The sequence below is a fragment of the Coptis chinensis genome, chromosome 3 (assembly GCF_015680905.1).
Source record: "Coptis chinensis isolate HL-2020 chromosome 3, ASM1568090v1, whole genome shotgun sequence".
Classification (NCBI taxonomy): domain Eukaryota; kingdom Viridiplantae; phylum Streptophyta; class Magnoliopsida; order Ranunculales; family Ranunculaceae; genus Coptis; species Coptis chinensis.
In genome coordinates this window covers 93237753-93256210 of record NC_141458.1, presented here as the reverse complement: position 1 = coordinate 93256210, position 18458 = coordinate 93237753, and positions in this window count along the sequence as shown.

The following is an 18458-nucleotide window of genomic DNA, read 5'->3' as shown; positions in this document are numbered from 1 at the left end:
GAGAGCGATCTTTATAAATTACTTTTGAGAATGTTGTTGGTTAAATTTAATATGGTTGAATTGAAGTTATTTATATGATTCTTTTAGGTTTTGTGATTGAAAGAAACGAAGTAATGTAAATATGTAATTGAACAAAAACAGGATTAAAAAAAAAAAAAAAAAAAAAAAAAAAAAAAAATGCTTTGTTAAAGTGTCGCTAAAAATAAATTTATAGTGTGAAAACAAGCGTTCCTATAAGCATATAATTTGCGACAAATTTAAAAAGCGCCGCTGAGTTCATTTTCAGTGATGGTAAATATTGTCGCTATATGGATTTAGCAACCAAAAATTTGGTGTTGTTGCCACGAAACAAAACGTCGGTAGTATAAGATTACAACTACGAGATATACAACATCGCTACAAGTTAATCTTTAGCAATGGTAAATAACGTCGCAATAGTAATTAAAGTAACGAAAAATTGGTGTTCTTTCCACGAAATAGAACGTCGGTAGTATTGAATATGACCGATGATTTTGAAAACGTCGCTAGTAATCTATCTTTAGCAACGATATATAACGTTGTCATACTAATTTTAATAACGAAAAATAGGTGTTCTTGCCACGATATAAAACGTCGGTGGTGCTCCTCATTACCAACGTTTTTTTAAATCGTCGCCAGAATACAGTTTTTGCCACATTTTAAATAATCAAATAAAAATATATATACCGATGTTATTTTGGGCAGTACCGACATTTTAAAACGTCGTTGATATTGTCCATTCACCGACGCTTTTTTTTTGTAGTTTTCGATCTTTAGCGACTGTACCTCTTGCGACGACCATATAAATGTCGCTAATAACAATTACCAACGTTTTTATTACTTTTACCCACACTTTGTTTTGCCGCTAAAACTCTTATCTGTTGTAGTGTAGGAGTTTGAAGAAATTCCTCTGAGAGATACTCCACCATTGTGTTGGTTCAAGTGGAAGTCATCACAACCGAAAAGGAAAGCTACAAGATAGAGAAGTTTGACGGAACAAACTTCGGCTATTAGAAGATGCAAATCGAGGACGTACTCTATCAAAAGGATTCGATGGAAACATTGATAAGTGAGAAGCCCGCTGAGATTCCGAAAGACAATGGGATTTGCAAGATAGAAATGCATTGGCCACAATCCGATTGAGTCTCTCAAAGTCGGTATCCTTCAATATTAAAATCGAGAAGAGGGCGAAATCTCTTTTGGAGGCACTTACTACGATGTATGAACAACCCTCGGCCGCGAACAAAGTCTATTTGATCACCAAGCTATTTAGTATGAGAATGTTGGAGGGGACCTCCTTTAAGGATCACCTAAATGAATTCAACAAAACTAAGGACCAATTGGAGTCGGTTGAGATTACATTTAGTGATGAGGTGCTAGCTTTGGCGATACTTGGACAGTTGCCTCCAAGTTGGAAGGCGACTGTGGTGGCTATTAGTGGCTCTGCGGGAATGACCAAGTTGAAGTTTGAGCACGTTGTTAGTATGGTACTAACCGAGGAAATCCGGAGACAGGATTGTCCTTCATCTTCGGGGTCAACTTCGTGGTCGAGTCGGAATTGAAAAGTAGGGGAAGAAAGTCAAACGAGTTAGTAAAAGTAAGAAAAAGTGGAGGGGGAGATCAAAATCTCAAGCCCCCCAATTGCAAAGCGTTGAACATAAACCTCGAGACTTAAGTGAAGTTGTATGCTACAACTGTGGTAGGCCTGGGCACTATAGTCCCAATTGCTCGGCACCAAGAAACAACAACAACATTAATAAGAACAAGAAAAAGAATCAAGAAGCTAATGTTGTTGAGATGGTAGATGATGCCTTGATATGTTCAATGGAGCAAAAGAAGGAGTTTTGGGTACTTGATTCCGGTGCATCTTTCCATGCTACCTCACATCGAGAGTTCTTTGAGAACTACGCCGAAGGTGACCTTGGAACGGTCTTTCTCGGCGATGACCAACCTTGTGACATTGTCGGCAAGGGTGATGTGCATGTCAAGATGAATGGCTCGTCATGGTTATTGAGGGACGTAAGACACGTTCCGGATTTGAGAAAGAATTTGATTTCTGTGGGGCAATTAGCGAGTGAAGGATTTGTTACAGTCTTCACCGGTAACACTTGGATGGTCTCGAAGGGTTCATTGGTTGTTGCAAATGGTAAGAAAGATGGTACTCTCTACATGACTACACATGGGTGTGAGTCGATTACTGTGGCACATGGCAAAGAGGATCCGAATGTTTGGCACCGCAGACTTGGTCACATGAGTGAGAAAGGAATGAAAATCCTTCACTCTTCTGGTAAACTCCCAAAGTTACAGTTGACTGAAATTGACTTCTGTGAGAACTGCGTATTTGGAAAGCAGAAGTGGGTGAGTTTTCAGAGAATAGGTCAGACTCCGAAAGCTAGAAGGCTTGAGTTGATTCATACAGATGTCTGGGGGCCAGCTAATGTCTCTTCACTTGGTGGAAAGTTATATTTTGTGACTTTCATTGATGACCATACTAGGAAGGTGTGGGTCTATTTATTGAGACACAAGTCAGAAGTATTTGAAGTGTTCAAGACTTGGAAGGCCATGGTTGAGAATGAGACAAGCTTGAAAGTAAAAAAGCTGAGATTCGACAACGGTGGAAGTATGAAGATTCAGATTTTAAGAAGTCTTGTCGTCGACAATGGCATCAAGATGGAAAAGACTTTGCCGGGGGACACCTCGTGAGAATGGGGTTCTTTTTAATTGAATAGAACAGCCAGAGAGAGAGCTAGGTGTATCGTGCACTAGCGAGGCTTATAACGATTAAAGGCAGAAAATTAAGTATTAGCACAGCAGCTTACCTGATCAATAGAGGACCATTAGTACCTTTGGATTTTAAGATTCCAGAGGAAGTGTGGAGCGAGAAGGTGTTTGGTTGTGTGTCCTATGTTCACATTAGTGACCAAGCTAGAAGCAAGCTTGATGCTAAGTCACTAAGGTGTACCTTTATCGGCTATGGTGGTGATGATTTTGGGTATCGCTTTTGGGATGATCAAAATCAAAAAATCATTCGTAGAAGAGATATTGTGTTTAATGAGAAGGTGATGTACAAGGACAGAGATGAAGCACAAACCAAGGAATCGGGTACAAAGAGCAGCACAGAGTATGTTGAGTTGGAAGACTTCGATATAAGTCGTGGTATAGTGGGAGCCCCGATCGAGGAGGATAGCGATGGTAGTGACTCAGAGAATAGTGAGGATACTACACTACCAAGTCCATCTCCACCTCGTTCCCCAAGGAAGACATCCAGGCCACATGTACCGAGTACGAGATATCCGCCCTCCACCTATGTGAATTACTTGCTACTTACTGATAGTGGCGAGCTTTAATGCTATGATGAAGCATTGAAGGCGAAAGATGCAAGCAAGTGGGAGCTTGCTATGCAAGATGAGATGAAGTCCCTCATCTCTAATGGCGCGTGGGAGTTAGCCAAACTACCCATGGGCAAGAAGGCTCTGAGAACAAATGGGTGTTTAGAGTCAAAAAAGAAACATGATGGTTCCCGTGAGATACAAAGCGAGGCTAGTAGTCAAGGGTTTTCAGCGTAAAGCGGCGTTGACTTCACAAAGATATTCTCCCAGCCGTGAAACCAATACTATTCGGCCAGTGTTGAGTATTGTTGCAGCGGAAGATTTGTATCTTGAGCAGTTGGATGTTAAAACTGCTTTCCTCCATGGTGACCTAGTTGAGGAAATTTACATGCAGCAACCAGAGGGTTTCATCAAGAAGGGTAAAGAGAATATGGTATGCAGGCTCAGAAAGAGCTTGTATGGTTTGAAACAAGCCCCTAGGCAGTGGTACAGGAAGAGATAGACAGAAAGGTATTCTGGAGTTATCTCAGGCTGAGTATGTTGAGAAGGTATTGAAGAGGTTTAACATGGGTGGTGCGAAACCAGTTTGCACACCTTTGGCAGTCCACTTCAAGTTGTCCAAGGAACACTCTCCCAAGACTATTGCGGAAAGCAACTTCATGGCTAAGGTACTATACGCCTTTTCCATTGGAAGTCTTATGTATGCCATGGTTTGCACGCGTCCGGATATAGCCCAAGCAGTGGGAGGTGTCAGTCGATTTATGTCTAATCCTAGAAAGCAACATTGGAAAGCCGTGAAGTGGATATTGAGATATCTGAGAGGTACTACTGAGAAATGCCTATGTTATGGAAGGGGTGTTGTGAACTTGCAAGGGTATGTGGACGCCGACTTTGCAGGTGAGGTAGATCGCAGGAGAAGCACTTTTCCGGGTTATGTCTTTACGATGGAGTGCCACTACAGTGAGTTGGATTTCTTAGTTACAGAAGATCGTTGCTTTGTCTACCACAGAAGCAGAGTATGTGGCCGCTACAGAGGCAAGCAAAGAGATGAGTTGGTTACAGGGATTGATGGAAGAGCTTGGGATGAAGCAAGAGAGAAGTGTGTTACATGGCCCGATCAGTGCTATACATCTTGCTAAGAATTCCGCCTTTCATTTTAGGACCAAGCACATTGGTCTCCGATATCATTTTATCCGATCTCTATTGGAGGATGAGGTTTTGGCACTTGAGAAGATCCAAGGGAGTGAGAATTCGGCGGATATGTTGACCAAGACCGTGCCTACTGAGAAGTTGAAGTTGTGTTCAACTTCGGTTGGTCTTCTTGCTTGAAGACCATGATGGATGAGCGGAGTGTTTCATTAGTAAATTGGAATTGGATTGAGTTGTTACAATTGAGATGTGATGTGCATGTAGAATCTCGAAGGTTCCAAGTGGGAGATTGTTGGGTTTGTGGAACCGTCGAGCTTTGCTCCGGTGTCCGACCATTATCTTCGCCAGTTTGGAGAAAGGCGACCAGACGCTGAAATTATTGGAGGTGGGTGCGACCAGCCCAAACTGGCGAAGATAACAGGTCGGACACCGGAGCAAAGCTCGATGGTTCCACAAACCCAACAGATACTTGGTGGGATTAAAACCCATACCATTTCGGACCAGTGTCTATAACCTTGCTAACATGAAGAGCTAATTCAGAGCTAGATTTGATGCGAATAAACTAATACAGATCTCTAAGTGTTTCCAAATCTAGACGAGGAGAGTGTGGGACCTCCTTAATATGAAACTTAACTCAAAAGGCAGAAGAACTACAAAAAAGTGGTTAAACATATATATGGGTTAAATAGTAGAGGTTGATGAGGGTCTGAAAATACCTCAGCATTGGCAATCTCGCAGCGCCTCTGATTTGTCCTGTAATCGTGTATGACCCAATTGGTTTTTATTCCATTAGGTGCTTGGCCCGTGTAGAATTCAAGAGTTAATGCATTTATTAAATGCCTCGTGAATTAAAATACTCTCCCAATCGAGGAGCAACACTCTAAAAGAGCACAATCAAGTTTCATATACCGTTTATCACAAATATTTTAAATCACCGAGATATAACAATAAAATCCAATAACTAGCCATAACCAAATCTATATACATTTGAACATTTACGATAATTAGAAAATAACTATATCCTTTCATTCCATACCAATCTTTCCATAATAATACGAATATACTAAAACTATAAACACGACATAACATACACCGCCATTTTGCCAATAACTAACTTAAACACCTAACCATTTCCATTCACGACTTAACCAATATTAATAGGCTTGTTTTTTCTATGTTGCCTCAACAGATAACCCACTGTTAGATTTCTCTGAAATTTTAAAGGGTAAAACTACTGTGTGTTATAAATATACAGATCAAATTTGATATCTATCCAACAAAGGATCAACCTCCATCTAATCAGAAGAAAAAGACTAGCACTGCAATTTTTCTGGTGTAGAAAAACTACGACCAGTCACGCTTATGCGTGCCTCAAAAGATATCCAACCGTTGGATCTGTCTATAATTTTAATATGTAATACTACCATGTGTTATACAGCTACAAATTTAATGTAACCTCCATCCATAATTGATTCAATCTCCATCTAAGCAAAAACTTACAACTGCGCACTGCAGTTTTCTACAGAGAGTTAAACTAGAAACCAGTCTTTCTAATAAAGACCTCGACAGATATCCGACTGTTGGATCTGTCCAAAAATTAAATATGCCATACTTCAATGTGTCAGGACACTATGGTTTAAATTTGACAAAAATCTGTGCCAGAGAAGGTCTCCATCTAGGTAGAAACAAAATACTACATCAGAGACGTTTTGTGGAGTAAAGTTCACTGTACTCTATTCATCTTCTTCAAATACCACTCTACAGTTTATTAATGGCTCATGCTACCAATCAAGATTCATATGAACAATAAAAATAGTAAGAACATATCATGTTACTACATAAATCATTAAATCTAACTCACAAATTAAATTGACAAAATTCTGACCGCTATAACGTAACAGTGAAAACATGAAAATATGTTACCACATAGATAAAGTATTGTAAACCAAATAAAAGAATGTAAATAAAATAAATTAATACCATTCCATCTTGCAGATATATATTTTATTAACATGCAGTATGTACAAGTCTTTAACATATAGCATGCTCAGGTGAAATGACATGATACCAATATGCTGATAGCAAATTGAAATTGCATGCGGCTTTAAAAAAAATAGTGGTGCACCATATACATATACCACGCCCATGTCAGTACTTAAGTATACACACACATATACATCATGCTCATGTAGGATCTTTTTACATTAAGAAATTTTAATAGAGAAGCCGGTTCAAAACTAATAGATAGGTTGTATTCATGCATATTAAAGTCTAACTTATAGCATATTGCACAATTATTAGATGGCCCCAATTTAATGGTATACCTCCTATGTAATCAAACAGTCCTTGCATGGACATTATGTATCATGGCTTTTGGCCATGAGAAGTATTCAAGTCCATAAATTATCCCCATTATTATTTTGATGTGAGAAGTAACCAAAACTTAGCCAAAAGAAAATCAAACAGTACGCATAAAGAGATGAATCCAGTTTCTTAATACATAAATCATAATAACCAATAGAAACTAATGTGTATCCATGTCACTTGCTAGTGCTACCCATCACACCGTACTATCATCTGTTCTAGCCAATACCTTGTCAAACCACAAAGCATTGATAATCACGGTAACAAACTCATAGTGAGAATATATAAATTAATAAAAACAGTCCACTCACCAGATATTGCAAAACATTAGTTAGAATCTAGTAAAGAAAATCGAAAAATGACATTCGTGCCGAAGCCGCCAATACCCTTTCTTATTCCTTTTTTCTTTTCTCTTTATTTCTCTTTGGTTTAAACCTAGAACTCTCCCTCTCTTCACTCTTTCTCACTTTCTCTCACATATCATTTTCTCTCTCTTTTATTTTATTTATATTTTTTTAATACCCCAAATACAAAGAAAGAGGTTCGGTGGTTATTTTTATCTTTATCATTTTTTTAAGCCCACGTTGTAGATAATAGGCACATGTCTAAATAATGCTAATAAAATAATATAAAATGCATGCTCATATATATATATATATATCGGGCTGGCTACGTCGACATACAGAAATGATATACGAAATTGACATATGCAATCCAAACGTGGACTTGCACATTGTTCTAAGGACTGATTTTTGGTAGATATTATCTCCTTACCATGGATAGTACCTCTACAAAAAATCAGCTCAATCGGATGTGTCTAGTCTTGTCAAAAGAGTGTTAAAATTCTGGACCGTCAGATAAATTTCTAATTTGAACTCAATTTTTGGTAGGGTTAGACATGTTCAAAGGAGCTGATTTTTTGTGGAGATGATCTCTATGTTGTGAAGATCACATCCTTATAAAATCAGCTTTTAGTTCATTATGTAAGTAGGTAGGATTGCGTATGTCAATTCCGTATGTCATTTCTGTATGTCGACGTATATATATATATATATATGAGCAAGTTACGTTTATCATACTTTTTATACCATAGTTTATACCACACCCCCTTACAAGATGAATTAAATGGTAATAATTTGTGGATATGATCTACTAACCATAGGTAACATCTCCACAAAAATTCATCTCATTTGGAAATCTCCAACCTAGTTAAAAGTTGTTGTGAACTTTGAATTTTTTTTAATAGTTCAAATTTTTTGATTTTGGAATCATCTTTTGACATAGTTAAACATTATCAAATGAGGTGAAATTTTATAGAGGTGATCTTCTTGGTTAGTTGAACACATCCACAAAAACTAGGTTATAATTCATGTTGTAGATAAATTAAGTTGTGGGGCATTGTATAAACTATGGTATAAAAAGTGTGGGGCATGGTATATATATATATATATATATATATATATATATATATATATATATATATATATATATATATATATATATGCAAGCATAAGTATCATGATTCATCTCATATTTCTTTTGGTGAAGCTTAGTCCATATTTGCTTCTCAATGTCTTCTAAAATCCAGATGATGAAACAATGGTGATCAAGAGCCAAATACGAGATACAAAGATCCCCTAACCACCATTAACTTTAAAATCAAAGCCAAATTCCTGCCAAACTTTGAAAGGTTTGGCATTTCAATTTCCTCTGTCTTCTCGCTTGCAATGTCCATTGACATGATTGTATGCCTTTTGACACTTTCAAGATAAGAAACCCAATACACTTTTCAATTAAACACCACGGGTTCAGATCCAACCGGACAAATGCTTTAATTGTGTAAATTTCCTCCATGATGTTTTTTAATGCCATGTACCTCCTAAAGTCAACACTAAGAGCTCATGAGAATAAGAAACCCAGTCATGGCAAGTATGACCAAAAGGAACGCCCCTAGTAATCATTAGCGTCTTCGAGACTTACATACCAGAATCTTATATTGGTGTATAGTATCGTCGAAAACTAGTCGAAGATAATCGCAATTCTTCTATGGGGGAGAAGGTATCTTGGTAGAAAAACGAGTGACTGGGTTGACAATGTCGGGATAAGTACTAACGTCAGGGTCATGTAATACGATAAAAGTCCCCAGAATAAGCAAACCATCACAAGAGTCTTCTATAACCGAAATCTTGTCATTACATAAGTCATGTACGTAATACGTTAAACCTCTCTCCAGTAATGTCATTGCAAAAGTAGTATGCAAACTGTTTCGACCCCCACCTACGTGGCAAACGTCCATTGGTAGGAGTCTCCACTTTATTCGTTTAATCAACAGGGGTAAAGCCCAATTTGCAATACCATGGATCAATGTACAAGTCTATTAACTCATGTGTCTAAGGTTGAACCTTAGCCACATGGCTTGCCACTAACGTACATTAATTTATGTCCAGATTCATTTCTTATCAAAGAGATAATTATCAATTGAGAGTTATATTCAATTACAATTACTTAAGCTACAAAGAGTCTTTACTCTACCTATATAAATACCAAACTATTTTTCATACAGAACTATGTTCTTGAGACTTGATCCCATCAATAATTTGGGTACATAGGCAACCGAAAGCTACAGTCTCATCATTCACTCGATCACTGCTTTTTCACTACTTTTCTACTTTCTTCATCTATTTCGTCACCATTTAGTGTTTTGATCATATTTGGTCGAAACATAATTGGCGCCGTCTGCGGTTTTTATTCAAAATTGACAATCACGTTCTACAAAAGTTATGACGAATACTCGATGAGCCTAAGTTCTCGACGCACTTACTGACGATCATCACGAATGTGAGGTTCAAGGTCAACCTGGCGGTATCGAACTACTCCCTCCTATTCTTTTTCAACACTCGATTGCATACGACCTAGCTACCGTTCCATCGATGCACCAAATTATTCGGCACAAAGTTATTGCCTGTAACGATTCTTCGTCATCTGTTGCGGATAATGTCCGTCATATGTCTTGAGAACACTTCTTTAAAAGTGCACGAGTGTACGACAAACATAACAACTACTACAAACGTCGTCTGACATAAACCATCCCTCTCGAAGATGATGTTGTATCTATCACACCACAATGTAACGCACGCCAATGACATCGTAGCATGTGGGATCATTTACGTGGGGAGGATGAGGATGAGATTCCTGTTGTTCGCAACGTACGTAATCCACAAGTTCTCGAAAATGGTGTTGTATCTGTCACACCACAACGTAACATACGCTAACAACATAGTTGCGTGTGGGATCGTTTAAGTGGTGATGATTAGATTCTCGTTGTTCTCAATGATTACCCACGAGTTCAAGACAATTCATACGGATTTCACAATGGTTACTTTTCACGAATTTCAGTAAAGCGTATCTAATTCATATTTGTCCATTGTCGTTTGATAGTGACGATGGTCGTCTCATTTTATTTGTTAGTACGACTCTTATATCAGCTGAATGGTGACATTCTTGCTTTGAGAAATTTGTATTGGTATTGTTTCATGCTCTCAAACATCTTAAGCTTATTTCAAAGAAGGAATAGTCGAAGTTTATACTTATCGAATATCCGATGTGCAAGTTTTTTTGCAAGGTCTACGGATCGAGTCGCAGAATAGAAAAGTTACCTTAGCGCTTACAACATTGTCTCTGACACTCATACAGTTAAAAAGAGACAAACTTTGGTTTCGCTAGTGGCTGATTTCTTATTGATGATATTCCTATGTCGAATGCATTACTCGATGAGGAACATGTCGATCCCTAATTGTCTTTACCTCCCGGGAGCAATGATTTGAAATACTTATCGGATATATCAGCTGATTGTTAGATTTACACCGATAGTTCGCATAATAAGTCTAGCTCCGGTCTTGGTTTTGTCATCTTGAAGTTGAATGAAGACACAATTTGGAGGTCTTTACGTTTGGGTTTTGACGCTTCACATAATATGGCTGAGTACGAAACTGTCATTTGCGGTATACGCATAACTCTTCAGCTGGGGGTGACTAAGTTAAGATTAATTATTCTAAGTTAGTCGCTAGCCACTTTGAATGATAATATGCGGCTCGCAATGATATAATGGTCGTTTATTTGGACTTAATTCAACGAATTATACAAAAGTTTGCATCTATCAGTATTGTACAGTATCCGCGTTACGATGTAAGGCATCCTGCTTCTATCACATACATATCCGTGAAAAATCAAGTCGTCGCTGTCACGACAACACTGAATTAACCACTTATGTTGTCAGATGATTCCAACGAGCTTGACACTGATAATGTCTCGGTATCTACCGATGACGATCATGTAGATGACGATGCTCTGGAATTCCTAATGACCAAAAACTCTATCGCAGCAGCACAAGTCTCAATCCTATCCTTCGTTGTTTGGGCAGAACGAACGATTTACTAGGCCTCGAAGAAATTCATTCAAGACTATGTGAACACCACTCCTGGGCGAAGTCTCGCTCACATAGCAATGACCCAATGGTATTGGTGGCCATACATGCCAAAGAATATTACGCATTTTTCCGAGAAGTGTGTGCCTTGTCAAAAACATGATGTATGATATGGGTCAAACTTCCTGCGATGAAGCGTTATCCAATCCATAAACCTTGGTCATTTGTGAAATGGGGCCTTGACATTGTTGGTTTATTTTTGCCAACCATTGGCAGTGTTTGTTTCTTGCTCATCGCAACAGATTATTTTACTAAGTGAGCGAACAAAATAGACATGTTGAACGAAAAACCGGACAAAAATTTGTTAGTATGTGTACGCACAAAAATGTGTACCTAGGTCTATGCAATTGATTTTAGAGTTGCCACTAACTTTATTGAGGAAAAATTGAGTAAAACCTATGTGAAGGACTAGCCCTCGAAACTAGATGATTATTGGGTTCGGGAGTCAAGGTACGATGTGGGAAGGTGTTAGGCACCCACAATCGCCTGGTAAAACCAGCCTTACTTCTATTGAGATGCAAAGTTTTAAGATAGGCAAACGAAGAAAGCTTGAAAAATAATCTACCAAGTTGGATGATCTTCACTAAATTATTTAAAGCAAATGACTATATGCTATAGTAAAACTAAAAAAAACAAATAATCATAATATGCAATATTAATTAAAATAAAAGAGAAAATAAAGATGTCACCTTGTTTGGAATGTTGCTTCATACTTGATTGTAGATTGATTGATTGATTGATGATCTTGATTGATTGTTGATGAATGATGATGATAAACTTGATTTTGGATTGACAACTGTGATTTTTGGATTGAAACAGGTGATTTGAGGAAAAAACAACTTTTGGTGAAAAGAAGTTTCTACTCAAGATCAACGAGAAGAAAAGAAGGCTAAAAATGAAGAACTAGAAAGAAAAAAATGAAGAACAAACACCGAAAAGAAATTTATTAGCTCTGAATAACTAGGTCCAGATTATTAACTCCGAATTCCTAGCTCTAGCTTGCTCTAGATTATTTTTTTGTGGGTGAATGAGACCCATATTTATAGCTTTTTGGGATGGATTTCAATATGGTAATGAGTTTGATCCAATGGCTGAGTATTGATGAAGAAAAATCCAATGGCTTGATCTCTTTCTGGTTGCACCTCCTAAATCTGGCCCTTGATTCAAGAGGTGGGATAAGGGGTGCAATCTTGGCCCTTGATTTTTGGATATTTCAGATGGATTAGGGCAAAAAATCAAGCCCTACACGTCCTCAATGAGCCCATAATCCAGGGTTTCCAAACTTGGCTCCAAAATGGCATATTCTCTAGAATATTCTTGATTTTAGGGATCAAATCAAATCAAACAAATAAGGAAGGTTCTCTAGTTTTTTAGAGGCTTAAAAATGGGCTAGAAACCCTAATGAAAAGGTCCAACTCGAGTTGGATCCACAGCCCATGAGAATATGTCCAAATCTAACAAAAAAGGCCTATTTTGACCATATTTTCAATGCTGCAAATTCCCCTTGACCGGGTCAAAATTAGGCAAGCTATTCTTCACAAAAAATGTTAATTAATCCATTAAGAAGGTCCATGAACTCTTAAAAATACCCTTGGGTCGGAATCTTACTCCAAAAAATTGTTGCACTCAACAGTGTGCACAATGGGCTGAAACGGGATAGGGCAAAATTAGGGTTTCTGAAATCCAAAAGGAACCTAGGCAAGCTTGTAGTCATTTCAAAGGATTTTTTAAGGGGAACTAAAATATGAAATAATCTCATCCAAAGAAAGAGTGGAAAAAACGAGATTTGGGCTCCAAAGGGTTACAGGGGCATTTTGGTCATTTTCATCTCAAAACTCAGAAAACAACGAAACTTCAGCCATAGCTAGAACATGATGAGGAGAGTCTAAAGACGCTAAAAGAAGATGAAAAGAAAGAATTTTGATATAGAAATGAAGACTCTAGAAAGCAAATCACCTTATATGATCAAATTTAATTCAAGGCAAAATCGTGAATGAATTATGCATGGGGTGCAAAAATAGGGTGTCTACAGTTGCCTCTCTTTGGCGGAGGTTGCTTGCAACGGAACGGCAAAGCCATGGAGACAAACCATTTTTGCCAAGCTCCAGCCAAAAGATCTCATACAATTTTTGAAAATTCATTTGAAAAAATATTTTTGAAAGAGGGCATTTCCCTAGATATTTGAAATCCTTGATTTTTTTCAAGTTGTTTGTGAGGGCTTAAAAATGATTGAATGTTGGTGGATGCATCGAACGGACTTATACCACACAACATGGTAACTGGATTATCTGTGGAAGCATCAGACGGACTTATACCACAAGACAAAATATCAATGCTAGCGGAAGCATCGGACGGACTTACACTGCATAACATGATATTGGTTGATTGAAAAATATTTTCTGAAAATGATGAACAACTTTTTTGAAATCAAGGGACAATTTTTTTTTGAAATATGTTATTTTTCAAATTCATTTTAGAAAACTGGTGAAATTAAATGGATAGATCAATTCATTCATGATTTTGACTTAGATTAAAAATTCTCATATAATGATGATAACCAAACACTGACGAAAGACTCACCGGGGAGAGCAAGAAGATCCACTGGAGATGAAAGATTATAAAGATAAAGGAAGAAGACACATACGAACACTGTTGGAGAAGATAAGAGATGTGCTGGAGATGAAAGATAGATGCTGGGGATGATGATGTTCAAGTTCAATCAATCAATCAATCAATTACGTTCAAATTGGAAAAGACTGTCACTAAGAGTTTAGGCTGATCCATCCATGAGGCTGTCAGTAAAACTGACATTGTTCTAGCGAACAATTTTAATGTTGCACAAATGGAGTTACCGAAATGATATTAATGATCAAGTGGTTGCCAATAGTGTGATGGTGAAAACAAAACTTGATGAATATTTTCTCATACTGGAGGGTAAGAACCCCATGGTACTAATATTCATCATTTTTTTTATTTTTGAAAAGTTTTTGGAAATTTTTTTTTTTGGTCAAACTTGGTCAACTGTCAAAACTGGTCAAAACCGGGTCAACTGGTGAGAACCGGGTCAAACAGCTCAAACCCGGGTCGGTCTAGACCAACCGGGTCAACCTGGGCCAACCGGATCAAACGGGTCCAAACCTGGTTGAACAGGACCGAACCTTATGCCAAAATAGGTAAGGGGTACCCGACCTTCCTTATCTGGTGCTTGCACTGAATAATTGAATTAGAACAGCTTTTTTAAAAAAGGGAAGGAATCTCAGTAAAAGGACAAAAAAGAAACTTCCCAAAATTCAAAATAGAAAGAGAAACCGCCTTATTACCTTTTCTTACCTCCAAAACACACGAACAAGTACTGAGCCTACAGCTCTATTCCGGCTTTATTCCCTTCTCTTGTTAAGGCCCATCAGCACTTTCCATTTGTGATTTATGCAAGGACCTGCAACTTCTAAAAGCTGGAGCAAAGGAACGCTATATATAGGCTTGAGAAGGTGCATACGTACCTCACCAACTTTTTCCACAACCGGTATAGAGAGTCAATATGGCAGCCGCCTCACAGTCATCCTCTTCAGGCGATGGTAAGCTTGCTTTCCTTCCTTTGGCTCATGTCATGTTCTTCTCTTTTTTTTCTTATATGTCAGCAAAACAAAACGCATAGTATATACACATGCATGCTATTGTTGGGCCTACTGATGATATCAGATGAAACCTTTTCCTTTCCCTTTGTCGTAGGAAACCTTATTCCTGGAGAGGTAGACATACCTTGCTGGATAACAGAGAACTTTAGTGACAGCGAAATGCATACTTTCGCCGGGTATAACCTAGGAAATTCCCTCGGATTACTGCCATTTGAACTTGACTGGATCACAATAAAGCTAGCTTTAAAGTACTGGAATTCTTCCTCTCATACTTTCCAATTCGGAGACTCTGAACTCATCCCAAATGTGGAGGAATTTGCAACCCGGCTTGGAGTCATAGACCAAGGTGAATTAGTGCGGGCACCCTGGGAAGAAATGCGATCATACCCTCGTTCCTCGGAACCACATCGTTACTCGTCTCCATCTGCAGTCATACGAGCACCAAACAAAGTTGTAGCCTTATGTGTCTATGTCTTGGACAAGGTCCTTCTCTGTAATCGTACATCAGAAATGGTGTCTCTCATCCCGTTGGTTACCACCCATTCTTTAGGCATAAACTCCAATATAGCCGCCCTCGTTCTTGTTGAAACTATCATTGGTCTCGATAACACCACGAACGATCAACCCTTCACCGGGAGTTCTCAACTCCTTTGGGTAAGTTTTTTTTATTTTTTTTTACCTTGTACTGTTTTACAGTTGTGGTTAAGCACCCATACAGACTTCTTGCGAACTCAACCAATGGGGGTGGGGGGGGCCAGGAATGTTTTGGCCATGTACCTTCACCGCATCTCTTTCACGAGTTATCCGTCGGAAACTCATATAGCCAACAGATTTCGCATGGTCCAATCCGATTTTCCAAACATTAATTGGAGAATTCACCGGTGGAAGATTAGCAAGAGCCGCCGATAAATAACCATATACCCAAAGACCGGTAAGGTTCGGTCATGTTAGGATCTGAATGCATGGGATTTTCCAATTGCATGATGCTACCGGAGATGGCTGTATAGCAACAAGTAGTCCCTGGACAACTAAACCACTCGACACACAAATTAGGTAGGCGCTTTACATTAAATATGATATGTAATAAGGAAATGCTTTTATGTGAGCATGGTTGAAACTCTATGTTAGTATGCATGAGTGGTTAGAAAGAATGCATGAAACTGATTAATGAAATGGCATGGTTTATTTTGGATATATTGCTTCAGAATCCTCTATGTAATGTTAACCTAGATTCTTCATCATCAGCCATCCAAAGCAAACCAAGTTTTCGAAAACAAATATATATATATATTTTTTTTTGAAAACAATGTAAAACAAAATATTTTTTATCCACAGAACAAGAAATACCACAAATGATTGAATAATAAGTGAAGGTGTGGGAATGAGTTACCGACAAGAAGATCCTCACTAGAACGACCTCAGGATAGGAGTACGATTAATCTTAACACCAAAAAGTAGTAAGCACACACCACCCTTTTCCCTATCTGATTGCATGATCTCCACTATATGCTGAAAACCAACAATAAATCCTTTCCACCACTCAAAATGATCATAAAGTAAACATAGGACAACTTCTTAGAGACACTTCCGAAAACATTCCTTCTGGCCTCTATAACTTCTGAATGGATTACACTATATCAGTGTATCCTCCAATTTTTTTTTTTTTTTTTTTTTTTTTTTTTTTTTACCTTGAACATTTCTCAACTAGGAGACATAGTGGATCTAAAGATCAAGAACGGACTTTCATAGGACTAATGTAGGCTTAGGTAGCGGGTTAAGAGAATAAGGATTTTTTTTTTCTAATATAGGGTAGAACTTGTCATGAAAAGAAAATGATAAAATATCCTAAACTTCATATGAACCGTCCCTTGAATTGATTTGTACTGCCCCTTGCATAGATTTTTTTTTTTTTTTTTTTTTGCAGCTTCTCTTGGGGGTAACCATTGGGGTAATCATAGCATATTGTAGATTGGGACCATAGTAGATACTTAACGATCAATAATTGATGATGAAAGTGATTTTCCTAATCATGACAAGTTCTATAAAATGGAATTGGGGTATCTATGGGTAGGCTAAGGGTAAATCTGGTTTCCTAAAGGACATAGGTCAAATCGTGGGGATGAAAGAAAAGGCTAAGGCTCAAAATGGCTTCTAGAGGAAACATACGACATTGGGTGGGCCTGTTAGGCTAATATATCAGGTAAAAATGGCCTGTTCCATCATCTCTCTAAGATTTCCACTATACTCTTTGTCTAAAAAAAACAAGGTTGGGTCACGAAGAGTACCTCTTTAACTGGTCGGCATTGGTAGGATTGAAGAACTCAACACCGTCAAGATCAGTGAGGATCACAACTTTCCCAGGTAGAATCTTCTTAATAATGAAGGGGCCCTCCCAATTAGGTCTGAACTTCTCTCGTGGGTCTGGCAGATGTTTAGACCTAATTTCTTTCAGAACCAAATACCCTTCCTTCAAATCCCTCGGACGAACTTTCTTATTAAATGCTCGGGCGATTCTTTGCTGGTAAGCTCATGCATGAGCTGTAGCTTTAAGTCGCTTTTCTGTGATTAGGTTCAAAGATTCTACTTTGGCTTGGATCCATTCCTCCTTTGAACTGGCACCCTCCTGCAAAATGCGTAGAGTAGGCATTTCTACTTCGGCTGGCAAAACGGCCTCCATTCCATAGACTAGTGCATAGGGAGTAGACCACGTATCGTATCTAACCTAAAGTTCGATAAGCCCATAGTGCATATGGTAACTTCTCATGCCGCCTTTGTATGTCTCGATCATCTTCTACAATCCTCGACAAGTGTCTTGTTTGCCGCCTCAACTGCCCCATTAGTCTGAGGTCTGTAGGGTGAAGACAAATGTTGCCGAATTTTGAACTGCTGCAGTATAGCATTAAACTCCTTCCCCTTGAAGCATGTACCATTATCAGTGATAACCTCATGTGGTATCCCATACCGACAAATAATGTTGGTGCGCAAGAACTTTGCCACATTCAATGCCGTAACACTACTTAAAGATATAACTTCGACCCATTTAGTGAAGTAATCAATGGCAACAAGGACAAAGCCGTGTCTGTTGGATGCTGAAGGATTTAACTGGCCAATGACATCGAGCCCCCAAACAGAGAAGGGCGGAGGCACGTGAAAATGGGTTTAACTTCGAAAGTGCGCCGCATCAAATTCCCGTGAATCTGACACTTATGACACTTTCTAACGTACTTTCAACAATTTGTCTCCATAGTTGTCCAATAGTATCCCAGTCTCATGATCTTCTTAGCTAACATGTGCCCACTCATGTGAGGGCCACAAATTCCCATGTATTTCAGTCATAACTGTCCGAGCTTCATTCTCATTCAAGCATTTGAGTAAAATCCCATCGTACGACCCCTTGTATAGAACATCTCCACATATGATAAACTGGCAAGCTAAAACCCGAAGTGATCGTCATTCTCTTTTAGTCAGACCATTAGGGAG